At 39.2% G+C, this 13,699-nt stretch overlaps 1 pseudogene; it reads right to left on the bottom strand.

Annotated features, from left to right (window-relative positions):
- Nucleotides 1-2,918: 2,918 nt before the first annotated feature.
- LOC112485047 lies at nucleotides 2,919-3,037 on the bottom strand (annotated as a pseudogene).
- Between the last annotated feature and the right edge of the window lie 10,662 nt (nucleotides 3,038-13,699).

The following is a 13,699-nucleotide window of genomic DNA, read 5'->3' as shown; positions in this document are numbered from 1 at the left end:
ATAATCAATTATTTTCTAAATTGGAAGCTGTGTATCCATTAGGGACTTAGCTTGAAGTAACAGAAAGCATTGTCTCAAAAGCAACTAACAACAAGAGATTTATTATCTCACACATCACCAGTCCAGAGGTAGGGCGACTTCCCGATTGGCTGATTCATTAGCTTAACCATATCATCAAGTATGTGATTTCTTTTACTTTGCTATCTTCAAGGTTGGGGTTAGCCCTAGAATGGTAGCAGGATAGTTGTAGAAGTTGCCTCCCAGCCTTGGAACTTAGATTCCTATGGAATTGAATTCTACTGGACATGACCTCTTTTATTGTCAGACCTACCTACCTGTCATCCCCAAAGGGCTGCTGACTGGTACTCGATGTCTCTTCTTTGCAGTAGTTCTTTGTTTCATAGTCAGTGTTCTCTGGTAGAATGAGGAGAAATGGGAGATGGGGGGAGGTAAAAACATAGCCTTTTCTAGAAAGCAAACAAATAAACCCAGGGTTTTGGGGAAAATGGTGAATTTCATGTTTGGCAGAAAAAATGCATAAGGTAAGCTTGGTACATTTTGTCATATTAGAGAACAAGGAAACCATTGAAGGCTTTGGGGATTGTGTTAAAAAGATTCAGAAGCCTACTCGAGAGACTTGCACTGGTCAAAGATGAAACAATTAGAGAATCTAAAAGAATATAACTGCAAACGGATTGAAATACATAAGATAGATTAATATACATAATTTATAATAATACAAAAAAATTGATAACCTTTGTGGGATGCCAGGGAACTAATCTATTATTTTGAAAATAGGCAAATAAGAGCAAAGAGCTCAATCTTTAACTTTTTTCCTGTGTGACCTGTACCTCAGAGCAACAAAATATTTGATGAGAGAAAGTTTTTCTTCATAGGAAAATTCTGGTTACTGAATGGAGAATGATAGATTTAAAATATCAACATTTCATCCTTAATGAGATAATTGATCTAAGCAATTAACATCAATGCCTGCTAAGACCATTAGTTGAAAAGCTGATAGGGAACATTCTAACATATGAATTGGGCTGGCAATACCTGAACTCATTGATCAATATTAACATCAGGCTTTATGTACCTCCTGATGTGTTGCAACAGGAAGTACACAGCACCGCCTATGAAGTCTACTTGCCAAAAAATAAAAAAAAAAAAAAATTGAGCCGAAATATAATTAAGCCTTCCACCTTACAGGAAATTTTGGAGCATAAGAACAAAATATAATATATGGACTATTTTTAGATTCTTTTTAAACAAGCCAACTACAAAAAAATATATGAGACAATAGGAGAAATTTGAACACTAACTGAATATTGGATGATATTAAGGAATTGTTATCTTTTCAAATATGATAATGATATTATGATTATATATTTTCAAAGCCTTATTTTTTTGTAGATACGTAAAGAAATAATTACATTTGAATTAATAAAAAGTCTGGGATTTGTTTCAAAATAATTCAGTGTATGTGTGAGAGACATGAGTAGGGGTATAGATTGACAGCTTGTCTACATCTTGAAGATTACTGAAGCTGAGTGATGGGTACATGGTGTTCACTCTAGTATTCTATTGGCATATGAGTGACCTTTTCCATATAAAATGTTAAAAAAAAAAGAATCATCTATGGTCAACCACCTTTGAATCATTTTAATTCTGGTTTCTGTTACTTTGGCTGTAGTCAGGGACCTTGATGCAAAGGCTTCTGGCAAAGACAAATGATGGCTATGCAGAGGCTGCCTAGGAAGTGAGAACTGCATTCCCAGGGCCTCTTTAAATATATAAAACCACTGTTTTTCAGGTCTCAGTCACACTGGCGTATAGATCTTACTTTTCTTGTTCTCCACTTCCCCTTCGCTCACTTCTACCACATTCTGGACTGGTGACAGGATGCAGTGGGACAAACTGGCTGTGGAGAGTTTGTTCTTAGTTAGGAGTTGTGGTATTGTCTGCTAATCGGCATACCCTCATTGCTTACATTGTGATTCTGGGAGTTACTGTAGACCGCAAGTCGAAAATCCATCCTCTTCTACTAGTGGTTAAGACTTGACATCACTTTTCTGCCACCAAAGTTTTGGATCCTGTTGAAAGATAAAGCTGGTGAAAAATGGCTGACTTTGTAACCTATTAGTTTTCAAGCTGAGTTTCCAAGAAAAAACTCATCCTCAGAGGGTTCGGCTACTCATCTGGTTATGGCTATTTTCATCAACTCTAATAAATATGTTAAATCAAAGGATGGGCTATTATCAGTTGTAAAAGTTTCTCCATTCATACTCTTGTCATATGCTATGGTTTGTATATACTAGAATCTAAGATGGCATCTAATTTAATGTATAGAATTATCTAATTGATTTTAATTTGTATATGGTACATTTTCATGATATTTCAAGAACTCCATGATTTTCAGGGGCTCTGCTACTAATCAAATTTGAGAATAGAGCACTGAGGTATAATTACTTGCATTTTAGCATGAGTGAAGGATCCAGGGGTGAGTTTGTTGGGTTGCAGAATAGCTTCATTCTGGATGAGAACTGAGAATAGAAAATTCCAACTCAACCCTTGTCTGGTTTAAGAATGTGTTTCCTTGATGGTAACATTTAAACAAAATGACTTAAGTGAAGGTTAAGTGCTGTTAGGAGCATCACCCAAGCTGGGGGAGATGATGTTTAAGTGTGAGTGACTGGACCTGCCAGTCATAGGCTGTGAGATTTATTTTGTGCTTTAAAGGATACAGTTAGTTGTAATGACACGAAGATGAAAATTAATCAGGAAATTTTTCTTTCATTCTTTCTTTTTTCTTTCTTTCTTTTTTTTGTTTTTTAGGCGAGACAACCCTTGGTTGACCTCACAGATTGCAAGGACCTTGTCATCTTACAATCCCTTATTTTTTTTATTTTTATTTTTTAAGCCTACAGCGCCTGGTCTTCCTAGTTGGTCTCCCATCCAAGTACTAACCAGGCCTGACCCTGCCTAGTTTCCGTGATCAGACAGGATCGGGCTTGTTCAGGGTAGCATGGCCGTAGACCCTTTCATTCTTTCTTACCTATATTTATATAGTTCAAGAACTTAGCCAAGGGATGGACACAATCACTGATAAGAAAGGAAGCTTTCAGACTGGGATTGGACCTTGAATAAGTCCGAGGGGAAAGGGACACATTTAGCGTAATTTACATTTTTAATCTGGTAAATTGGAAGGAAGGCGGGAAGCATTTAAACCATCAGCTAGTTGACTCTCATTGTTTCAGGCCTCTGCTTCAGGCCAAAGTGGCCAGATGTTGCTCATGGGTATCATGTTAAAAGGGGCTTACTAGAACCCTGCAGGCTGTGACATAACAGTGCTCGATATCTGTTGATTATCTACAATTATGTTCTGTAGATAGAATTTGTCATTTATTGCTACAAGTATGGAAACAAGTATCAAAAATAGTTTAAATCTGTGTGATTCATTCCATTCTGGTTGTATCTAATCTGTGTATTCTCTCTCTCTCTAAAATCATTTCTCTCATAATATATACCAGACTTGTGTTGTTAACTAGCCACATGTGGCTACTGAGCACTTGGTGTGTGACTAGTCCAAATTCAAATATAAGTAAGCACCAAATTAGAAAGGGTAACTCAATAGATTTTTTTTAATGTTGATTACATGTAGAAATAAAAATATTTTGGTTATGAGTTAAATAAAACATTAAAATTAATTTCATTTGTCTTAAAAATTTTATATATGGCCATTAGAACATATAAATTACTGTGTGGCTCCCATTATATTTCTATTGGGCAGTGCTGTGCTAGGACATTCTTGTCGCATGTCTAATTTGTGGTACCTTGAGATCAGTGATGGGAAATCCAGAGCTGGTGTCCTAGGTTTGAATTCTGGTTCTCTACTTCATACACATGTGGCCGTAGACAAATTCTATTCCTCTCTAAGCCCCAGTGTCTTAGTCTGTGAAATGGAGAGAGTAAGAGTTGCTGCTGGACTAGGTGGTTATGAGGTTGCCTGAGATGGTGGTTGTTTCAAAGCAAGTTATGAATATTTTTCTTCTGTTCATGCTCCTGCTCCATTGCTCTACACCAGAGCTAACCCCTTCTCTTGCCAAGAATCACACTGTTGAAATGAGACATAGGCCTCAGCCTTCCCAATTCTCTCATTTCTGCATCTGAGGCCATCTTTTCACTATCTCCTCATTCACACTTGCACTCAACTTCACACCTATATGCCCCTTGAGCATTTGAGGGTGGAGATTGTACATTCAATTTTTTTGTTTGTTTCACCCACAGTATTCTACGTAATAGATTACACTCACTGAATAATTGCGTAAATCGCGAAAAAAAGAGAAAATGACTTATCTAGAAAATACAGATTTGGTGATTATAGCAAGTTTGCCTTTGGAAGCATGCTGAGACCCTATGACATCATCATGCAGTGTCTTTTGTTTCTCATGGCAACCTGTAGGATGATCAGATTGACTATTGACTGTTGCTTTTAAGCAATATACAGAAAGAATTCCCTCCCAGAAGGAAAGCCATGCAGTTTCAGAATGTGTAATGTCTGAAAATCTTTATTAAACATCATTTGTTGTTCCACAATTGTGCTTGCCTGCTTGCTTTTCTGTTTCTGTTAAAAGTAGAAACATGCTCCTTCATGCCTCGAATGAGCTATGATAATAGTGATAGGATGTCACCCTTAAATCTGCCTCAGGGGGGAAAGGACTCATAATGAGGTGTTCTACCGATCCTCAATCTTTGCTCTGAGAGACAATCAGAAGGGGGAATGCACACCTTCCTCTGGAGTGCTGATGGAGGCTTAGCTGTAGGTATTGGGTGCCCCTCTTTTAGTTGTCCCCAAAGGTCAAATGAACTGTCTCAGCCAGGACTCCAGGCCCATCTGGGTAAAAGAAGAGCACAAACTTCAGGAGGACAGAAACAGAGCAGGAACTGTCCTTTGGCTTGAACTTTCACTCTCTAGGGAATAAAAGAACAGTCCTTTGGCTTGAACTTTCATTCTCTAGGGAATAAAAGAACAGTAGACCCCCTTGGTCAGTCTCTGTCATAACACCTGTCTCACTAATTAAATAAATCTGAATGAGTGTTGGCCCAGACAGGGTGGCCTCCCTGGTTTATCAGCTTTTAAAACTGGCCACCATAATATTCTGCAGAATATTGTTCATCCAGTATTATGAGTACAAGAGAACTAACCTCAGTCATTTTACCTACAGTGTAACTTACATGTATCCCACCTGAGTGGAGTATTTCATGAGGATGATCCCAGCCCCAACTCAGAGAAACTTCACTGTAAGGCATACTCAGAAAGAAATGTATAGATAAAACCCAAGTATTAAGAGATTCCATGTATTCGTGGTATCTGTACTATAGGGATTTTGCTTCCTGACTTATAAGGCTAGTAAAAATACTTCATTTCTCTTGGCAAAATTCAGAGAACAAATAATTTTACACAAACCTCAGAAAGGCACACTACACAAAGGGACAAGTAACTAGAAGGCCATTTGCTTCAGGCAATTTCCTCAGATAAATTTATAAAACAATTAATAGTCAACTCAATAGCCACAGGCTTTGGTTTGTTTCAGTTCCTCTGGAACTGGCCTTTTGTCTAAAGTCCTCTTTGGACCTATTCTGTATCTCTATCTTCCTCTTTTGGATGAAGAACACACATATGCTGTTCAGATAAAAAGTGCTTTGTGAGAATGAAAATAATAATGCCTCAGTGACCTTCAGAGACTTCCTGGTTCCCATCATATCAATTTCAAACTTCTTTGCCAAGCTTTCAGGACCCTCCACGATTGTCAAACACATATCCTTTCCCATGAGTACATTCTGTGCTCTTATTCCTTTTGTTCATAGCTTCTAAAATTGCCTTCCCCTTCCTCATGTTCTGGATGACATTTAAGGCTTCATTTAAGTTCTACCTCTTCTGTGAAGACTTCACTGTTTCAGTTTTTCTGAGTATATTTAATCAGAATCCATGCCACAAACACACTATACTGCATTGTTCACTATTGCCTCAGATATATAAACCATATCTCCCAGCTAGAAGTGACCAAGCAACATCTGACACTTTACACCCCCCCAAACCTAGCTACTGATAAGGATACTTGGCTCTTACTACAAGAGGGACATTTCTGACAATTAGAGCTGCATCACATGGAATGGAGTCCCTCAGGACATAATGAATTCTTTGTCACTAGAGGATATTTACTAGAGACCATTTGAAAGGACCTTCCTAGTGCATAGATCTTAGTGTTTTATACATATTTGATGAATGAATGAATGTGGAATGTTGGAAAAGAGATTCAGAGAGTTGGGAGTGTCTGATAAAATTGTTTAATGCTGACCTCTTGTTATTCTATAAAATGGTTGCTCATTAAAAATTGAGAATTTGTTGCATTCATGGAAATCTTTTCTCATTTGAAAACAGTTTCATATACATCACCTCTTGATTTTAGCACATTTGTGAGAGGTGGAAAACTTTCCCATTATCTAAGTGTTACACATGAGAAAAACAGTGGAAACATAACAAGTGCATGAGAGGAGAGAGACACAGAAATACTCAGAAGGCATTGGTGCTCATGCTCCCACCTCAGTGTGGTCAGTGGTAGAGGGCCTGGGGGAGAAGTCGGGGTAATAACGGCAGATTAGTTCGTAGCCTACTTAACTTCTCTGGTATGGGTCAAAACTCCTCATTTGTACTTGGGTCTTTTGCACTACCTATTAAGTCAGGATGCTATGCAAAATCAGCAGATTTCACTCTTGAACAGGAAAGTTAGAATTGCAATTTGGGTGAACATTTTTAGCTGAGTCATAGTTACTATTTGTTGCCCAGTGATGGAGTCCAAACAACACTCTGAAAATCTAAAAATTTAAAACCATGGATCTTGAGAGGAATTAAATTATATGGAATTTAATTCCTATTTTGATAGGATAGCATATAGTAAGTCATCAGATAACAAGGAATTCTTATTATAAAAGTAGAATGTGTTGAAGAGCTGAGATAAACCATAGCAGTTTTTGCTGTACTGTCTTGTAAACCATGATAGTATAATGTCAATTCAGCAACAAAGTTGTCAATCATATATTACGTGCAAATCATTTTGCTGAGCACCTGTTAAAGCTTTGGCTATGCTTCCTCTTGAAGAGGATATCATGAAAAGACATAGGAGAATGATGAATCATCAGTGTGTATGATATGTGGTTATATTTGTTTTCTATTGATGAAATTATGATAACAAATTATCACAAACTTAGCAAGTTAAAAGAACATACATTTATCATCTTACAGTTTCCATGGGTCAAGAGTCTGAGCACATCTTAGCTGGGTCCTCTGTTTAGAACCTGACAAAGCTGAAATTAAAGTATTGGCTGGGTTGCACTGTTTTCTAGAGCCCAGGGCCCTCTTTCAATCTTTCTTGGGTTGCTGACAGAATTCAGTTCCTTGTGGTTGTGGGACTGAAGTCCCTGTTCTATAGCTGACTTTCACCTGGGATTTGCTCTAAGCTCCTAGAGGCCACCCAGTTTTTTGCCACGTGATCCTCTCACAGCCCCTCTTGCATTGGCAGCTTATGTCTTCAAGGCTGGTGAAAGAATCTCTGACTTCTTCTGTCCCTCTTATTAAGTTAGGACTACCAGAATAATCTTCCTTTTGGTGAACTCAAAGTCAACTGATTAGGGATCTTAATTACATTTATAAAAATTCTTTTACTATTGCTATAAACACAACTTAATTATAGAAGTATAATCTTACCATATCTCACAGGTCCTGCCTACACTAAAGGGTAGGCGTGTACTCCAAGGGTGGGAATATTGGGACCTTCTTAGAATTTTGTTTACTACACTGGGTGATCAGAAGGTAAAAACATTGTTCTGATTGTTAGGAGTTCAATGGGATTATGGGAGGGAATGTTTTTCCAACACCAATTCTCTCACACCAACTGGGTGTCCTTCAATTCAGATCAGTTCTGGAGTTAGCATCAGATCTCACAGGTTAAGAGCTAGGTCTCACCAGACCACTCTCCCCCACCCTTTTACAATAATTAAGGTACAATTGACATGACATTTTATTAGTTGCAGGAGTATAATGTAATGATTCAATTTTTGGACATATTGCAAAATGACCACCACAATAAATCCAGTTACTGTTCGTCACCACACATAGTAATAATTTGTATTTCTTGTGATGAGAACTTTATGATCCATTCTCCTAGCTTCTTTCAAACATGCATTACAGTATTGACTATAGTACACTAAATTTTCACGTCATTCATTTGTAATTGGAAATGTGTACATTTTGACCCCCTTACCCATTAACCTCCTCCCCACTCCCTGCCTCATACAACCACCAATATATTCTCTATATCCATTAGCTTTTTTTTGTTTATTTTTTAAAATTTCATATATAAGTCAGATGATACAGAATCTGTCTTTTTGTATCTGACTGAATTCACTTAGCGTAATGCCCTTAAGGTCCATCCATGTTGTCACAAATCAGATGGCCCTCACTTTGGATGCCAGCTGCAAGTCCAGGGGGCCACCTGAACTTCTCCTGGTGAACTACAAATTTGGGGGATCTCATGACTGCCTCTCAGGTTCAATAATTCACTAGAATAATTCACAGAACTCAGAAAAGCATCGTATATGTACAATTACAGGTTTATTTTAAAAGATTAAATGAACAGCCATGTGAAGAGATAAATAAGGCTGCAAGGTCTGGGGAGGTGGTGGGCACAGCCCACAATGCCATCTCCAGATGTGCCATCCTTCCAGTAAGTCCATTGCTGTCTTCACTAACCCAAAGGTCTTCTGAACCCTGTTGTTACAGAGGTTTTATATAAAGTTTCATTGTGTAGGTGTTCTGGACCAGCAGTTGCCAATATTTTTGGCACCGGGCATCGGTGCTCCCATGAGAATCTAATGCCTGATGATCTGAGGTGGAGCTGAGGCGGTGATGCTAACACTGGGGAGCAGCTGCAAATACAGATGAAGCTTCGCTCCTTTGCCCGCTGCTCACCTCCTGCTGTGTGGAGGCCCCGTTCCTAACAGGCCATGGACTGGTACTAGTCTGTGGCCTGGTGACTGGGGACTCCTGTTCTGGACTGAATTTTTTGTCTCTTTCAAATTTATATGTGGAAGCCCTAAGCCTTAATGTGATAGTATTTGGAGATGGGGCCTTTGGTAGATAATTAGTGTTATATTAGGTAATGAGAGTTGAGCCCTCATGATGCAATAAGTAGCCTTATAAGAAGAAGAGAGAAAGAGAAGTTTCTCTTTTTCTCTCTGTGCACGCACCAAAGAAAGGCTATGTAAGGACACATAGGGAAAGTGGTCTTCTGTAAGCCAGGAATAGCACCCTCAACAGGAAGTGAATCAGCTGGCACCTTGATCTTGGCTTTCCAGCCTCTGGAACTGTGAGAAATAAATTTCTGTTTTTTAAGCCACCCAGTGTATGGCATGTTACGGACTAGACAGTAGTTATAATCGATTAAAGTACTGGCTCCATGATTGAGCTCGGTCTCCAGCCCCTGTCCTTTTCTGAGGATTTCCTTGGTGGAGGAAGGCTGAAAGTTCCAGCCGTATAATCAGGCCGTGGTTTCCTCCAGTGACCAGCCCCATCCTGAGGCTAAGCTAACTAGACCCCTTCTCCAAGAGTCATCTCATCAGCATAAATTCAGGTAAGGTCCAGGAGGCTCCTGATGAATAACAAAAGACACTCCTATCACTCAGGGAATCCCAAGGATTGTAGGAGCTCTGTGTCAGGAGCTTAGACAAAGACCAAGTATGTTCTTTATTATATCGTAGAGGATATTACCAACTTCATGTACCAGAATCTTGACAGAAAGTATCAATTTGGCCCAACCAATTCAGGTGCTTCTTAGCAATACCTGAAAAATATGCAAACCTATTCATATATATATATTTATTTATTTATTTCAAAAATTTATACTCAACACTAAGTTAATAACTATATGTATTTGGGTGATTTTGTTTTAATTTTCATTTTTCTATATGAGGAAATAGTTAAGCAGTGTTACAAAGGGGATATCTCTTTCCTTGTTTTGTTCTAGATTTTCTTTCTCAATGCATTCATCGTTATTTCTGATCTCATACCAGTCTACCTCTGACATGGATTCATGGTAGATTGGAAGTCTCAATTGGGCATCAGGACTCATAAAGGACCTTAGGAGAATTGTCAGTCTTCCTGGATGCATTTGCATTATGTCTAAGCTTTGTGGAGGCATCTTCATAAGCTTAGTGTCTCCATGTGTAATTTGTCCTGTTTATATTTGTAATTGCATTTCTTTCCAGTGCTGATACTCAGGCACATTGCCCTCAGCTGTCGTTCGATATTTAATAAGAGCTGCTTTCCCCTCACTGTTACTTTAGTGGAGTTTTCAAATCTGTTTTTGCTTTGAGGACAAAAGTCATCTTCATTCAGAGAAATGCTTCAAAAGTTTTCACAATTTTTCTTAAGATATGTCCCATATTGTACTCTCAAATGTATTTATTAGCTGCAGCTGTGTGTCACCATTTCGTTTCCATGCATACTTGTGCTATACATGTAAACTTCTCTAAACTTTTCCTCAACAGTTCCTCAGCGATTTAACACAATTTTGAACTAATACTGTGTACAGAATAACAAGTGTCCTCTTTATCCTTGAGTGTCACCAGGCAATAAGCTATGCCTGTCAAAGGGTGTCAGAGACAGTTCAAGGTAATTGTCAGGAATAAGAAAGGAGAGGAAGAAGGCAGAGGAAAAGACATGGGAAGGGAAAGATGAAAGAGGGGCTGTAGTAAAAGAAGAGAAAAAGAAACTAGTCTACCTGGTAGCCGAGGACCAATCCCTGCTCCTTCCCCCCGCCAAGAAAAACCCTGTCCCAACCCATCAAACCCAATAATCCCAAGCTACTTCAGGTGACGATCAACGATGAAACTTATCTAAAACATAGTTTTAAAAGTAATTTAGATTTTTGAGGTGTTCTCTTGTAGAAGTAGTCTATACCAGGCCCCAAAGGGGCTAACTGAAGACTGGGATCCTAGATATGGGACCAAATAGGGCACAGAAACTAGGAGGAGTGAGGAGAGGTGTGGGTGAGCTGGAAATAAACTCCAAGGTGGAGTGAGAGACAATCATGGTGTTATTTGTGAAGCAACTTGCCTCAGGTCTCGGAGTTAGGGGTGACAGGGCAGGACCTAAAGGAGGTCTCCCGATCCTGCTGTGAAGAACAATGATCTCTGAGGACCAGACCATGCACAGGGGCAGCACATCTGATTATGTGACTCTGACAAAATGTCAGAGAAATGAAAACAAATGGCTGAGCAGTCTCTGGAGAGATAAAGACTTCAGTTATTAAGCTCTCTGACCAGAAACATTGCGATTTAGTCATCTAGGATGATTTTATTTCATCTTCTATTATGGGCTGCACCACATAAATCTGTATTTTATTGCCGGAGTGAGATGCTGGAGAATTTCAAGATGACTTTTGGCACTGTCTGAGTTGGCTCACTGCTGTGCTGACAAGTGCTTGTGGAAAATTAGCAGCGATGATATTAATCACCTTCTTTGGGGCTCTTTCCCCCTCAGCCTTTTAGAGCTTTGTTTTGTTCTGTCTTCTGAAAACAAAAACAAAGGTTCCCCCTCTCCCCCAAACTCTTCTACAAGTGAAGTTAGAGAGTGAGGTGATTGGGAGGGAGAGGTGGCAGTCATGTCCTAGGACCTTTGGCGGGATGTCAGTTGTTACGTGACATATCTCATGCCTGGAATTTTCTGTGCTGTGTCTGGCTGTTGGGAAAGGGAAGGAAAACAGGAAAAGGAGTGTTGAGGAACATGAAAGCATAGCTAATTTCTTTGATTAGCACACTCAATTTAGTACAATACAAGAGTGTAAAGGAAGGTGAGAAATCAGAATTAGATGGGTAGACGGGTGAGGGATTTGAATACATACACCTGTATACACACCATACACTCATGTGACAGTTAAAAAAAAAAAAAAAGAGCAGTTTATTTGGACACCAACTGACTCGACAATTGATGCCCTTATTCTCTGTCCCACAATGTCAAACACTCTCCTCTCAAAAGTTGATTTCATTTCTTTCCTCTGCTATTGCTGCTTTCTAATCTTTTTTGTAGAGTTCCAATTTTATTCCTTTTTACTAAATTAGCTCCCCAAGGTGTGCTCTTCCTGCCTCTGCGTTTGGGCAACCACATCTATTCAATGTCATCTTTCTATTGATGAATTCCAAAAATATATCGCAAGTTCTGTTCTTTCTTAAGCAGGGATAGATATGGCAATTCAGCCATGGATGAGATAAAGGGAGCTGAGATAAAAGGTAGCTAGTCCTTGCAATTGCATACCTGGGTCTATAGGGGGCAGGATGCTGAGTTATGTGTAAGGAACAGGCTGGAGTTTTGTCTGTTCTGATGTCCTCTCGATTTGTTCTGACCCAATTAAATAAGGTAGGGCCTGGTAAGGACTTGGAGGCTATCTTGGAATTCTGTGCTTAGAAAAAATAAATTTAGAGTAGTGATTCATGTGAGCCTGGGAGTCAGAATGCTTGGATTCAAATCCTTATTTGACCTTGTCCTCACTGTGTGCTCCTGTACAAGCTTGGTGAGTGGCCCTCTACTTCTCTGGCTCCTTATATGCAAAAGAGGATAATAATTGGATCTCTCCCCTAGGGCCCCTATGAGGATTAAGTGAGATGATGCATGTAAAATGCTGAGCCCTGCACATAGTAAGGACTCACTAAATCTTAGCTATCTCAAGCCATTTGGCTTGTTTCTCTCCCAGAAGAGAGAAGAATGTCTTTTCTGAGAAGCCTATGACAGAAAGCAAAAGGCGTTAGTGTGGAAAGCTCTTTCTTTTGTGAAATAGAATGCAGTAACCCAGGTCTGGGGCTTTGTGAAGGATTCATTTATTGCTCATTATGAATAGGTTGATGAGAAGTAGGTGGGTTAAAGACGAGTGAAAAGCTTTATGATGGAGTTTATCCTGTTTTCTGCGCCCAGCTCTCCGAAAGCTGATTAAATGAGACTGGGGCTGTGCAGGGCTGCCCTACTTAAGGCTTTTGTCAGCACTTCCTTTGTAGATTCTCATTTCCAGGGCATAGAAATGGCTGTGTTGAAAATATTCTCTGAGGGCTTGAGCTTGGTGTGGAAGATCTTTATCAGGCACCATATAATCTTGTCAAGTTTTAAAAGAAGAAGAGAGAAATAAAGGAAAAAAAATGTTGGAGGGGGGAATAAAAGATTAAGACAGCAAAAGAAAAAAGTATAGAGTGAAGATGTGGAAAGGTGAGGGAGAAGGAAGGAGAAAAAGAATTCTTTTTTTGAGTTCCTTAAACATGCACTTTAAAATAGCACCTCTATGTCAGGCATTTCTCCAATACCTTTGTCCATTCCCTGTGCTCTTATAATTAATTGAAAAGAGCTATGCCACAGAGCTTCCTGCTGTCTGTCTGTCCCTGAGGTGTATTCCCTCTTCCCACTAGCTGAACTCACTGTGAGTTGCCTGTCCTTCATTTCGGCCAATGTGGAGTTTACCATACTCCTTTTCCTTTAAGGAGCTATACCAACATGATCTCTGGTACCTTTCAAATTTTGGGCTGATGTTTTTGGTTCCCTAGAAAGATTCTCTTCTGGAGGATATCAAATGAGCTTAAAACTAAAGGCAAGGCATGGGCA

The sequence above is a fragment of the Pteropus alecto genome, unplaced genomic scaffold, assembly GCF_000325575.1.
Source record: "Pteropus alecto unplaced genomic scaffold, ASM32557v1 scaffold95, whole genome shotgun sequence".
NCBI classification, from domain to species: domain Eukaryota; kingdom Metazoa; phylum Chordata; class Mammalia; order Chiroptera; family Pteropodidae; genus Pteropus; species Pteropus alecto.
This window is presented reverse-complemented; position numbering and strand designations above follow the sequence as displayed.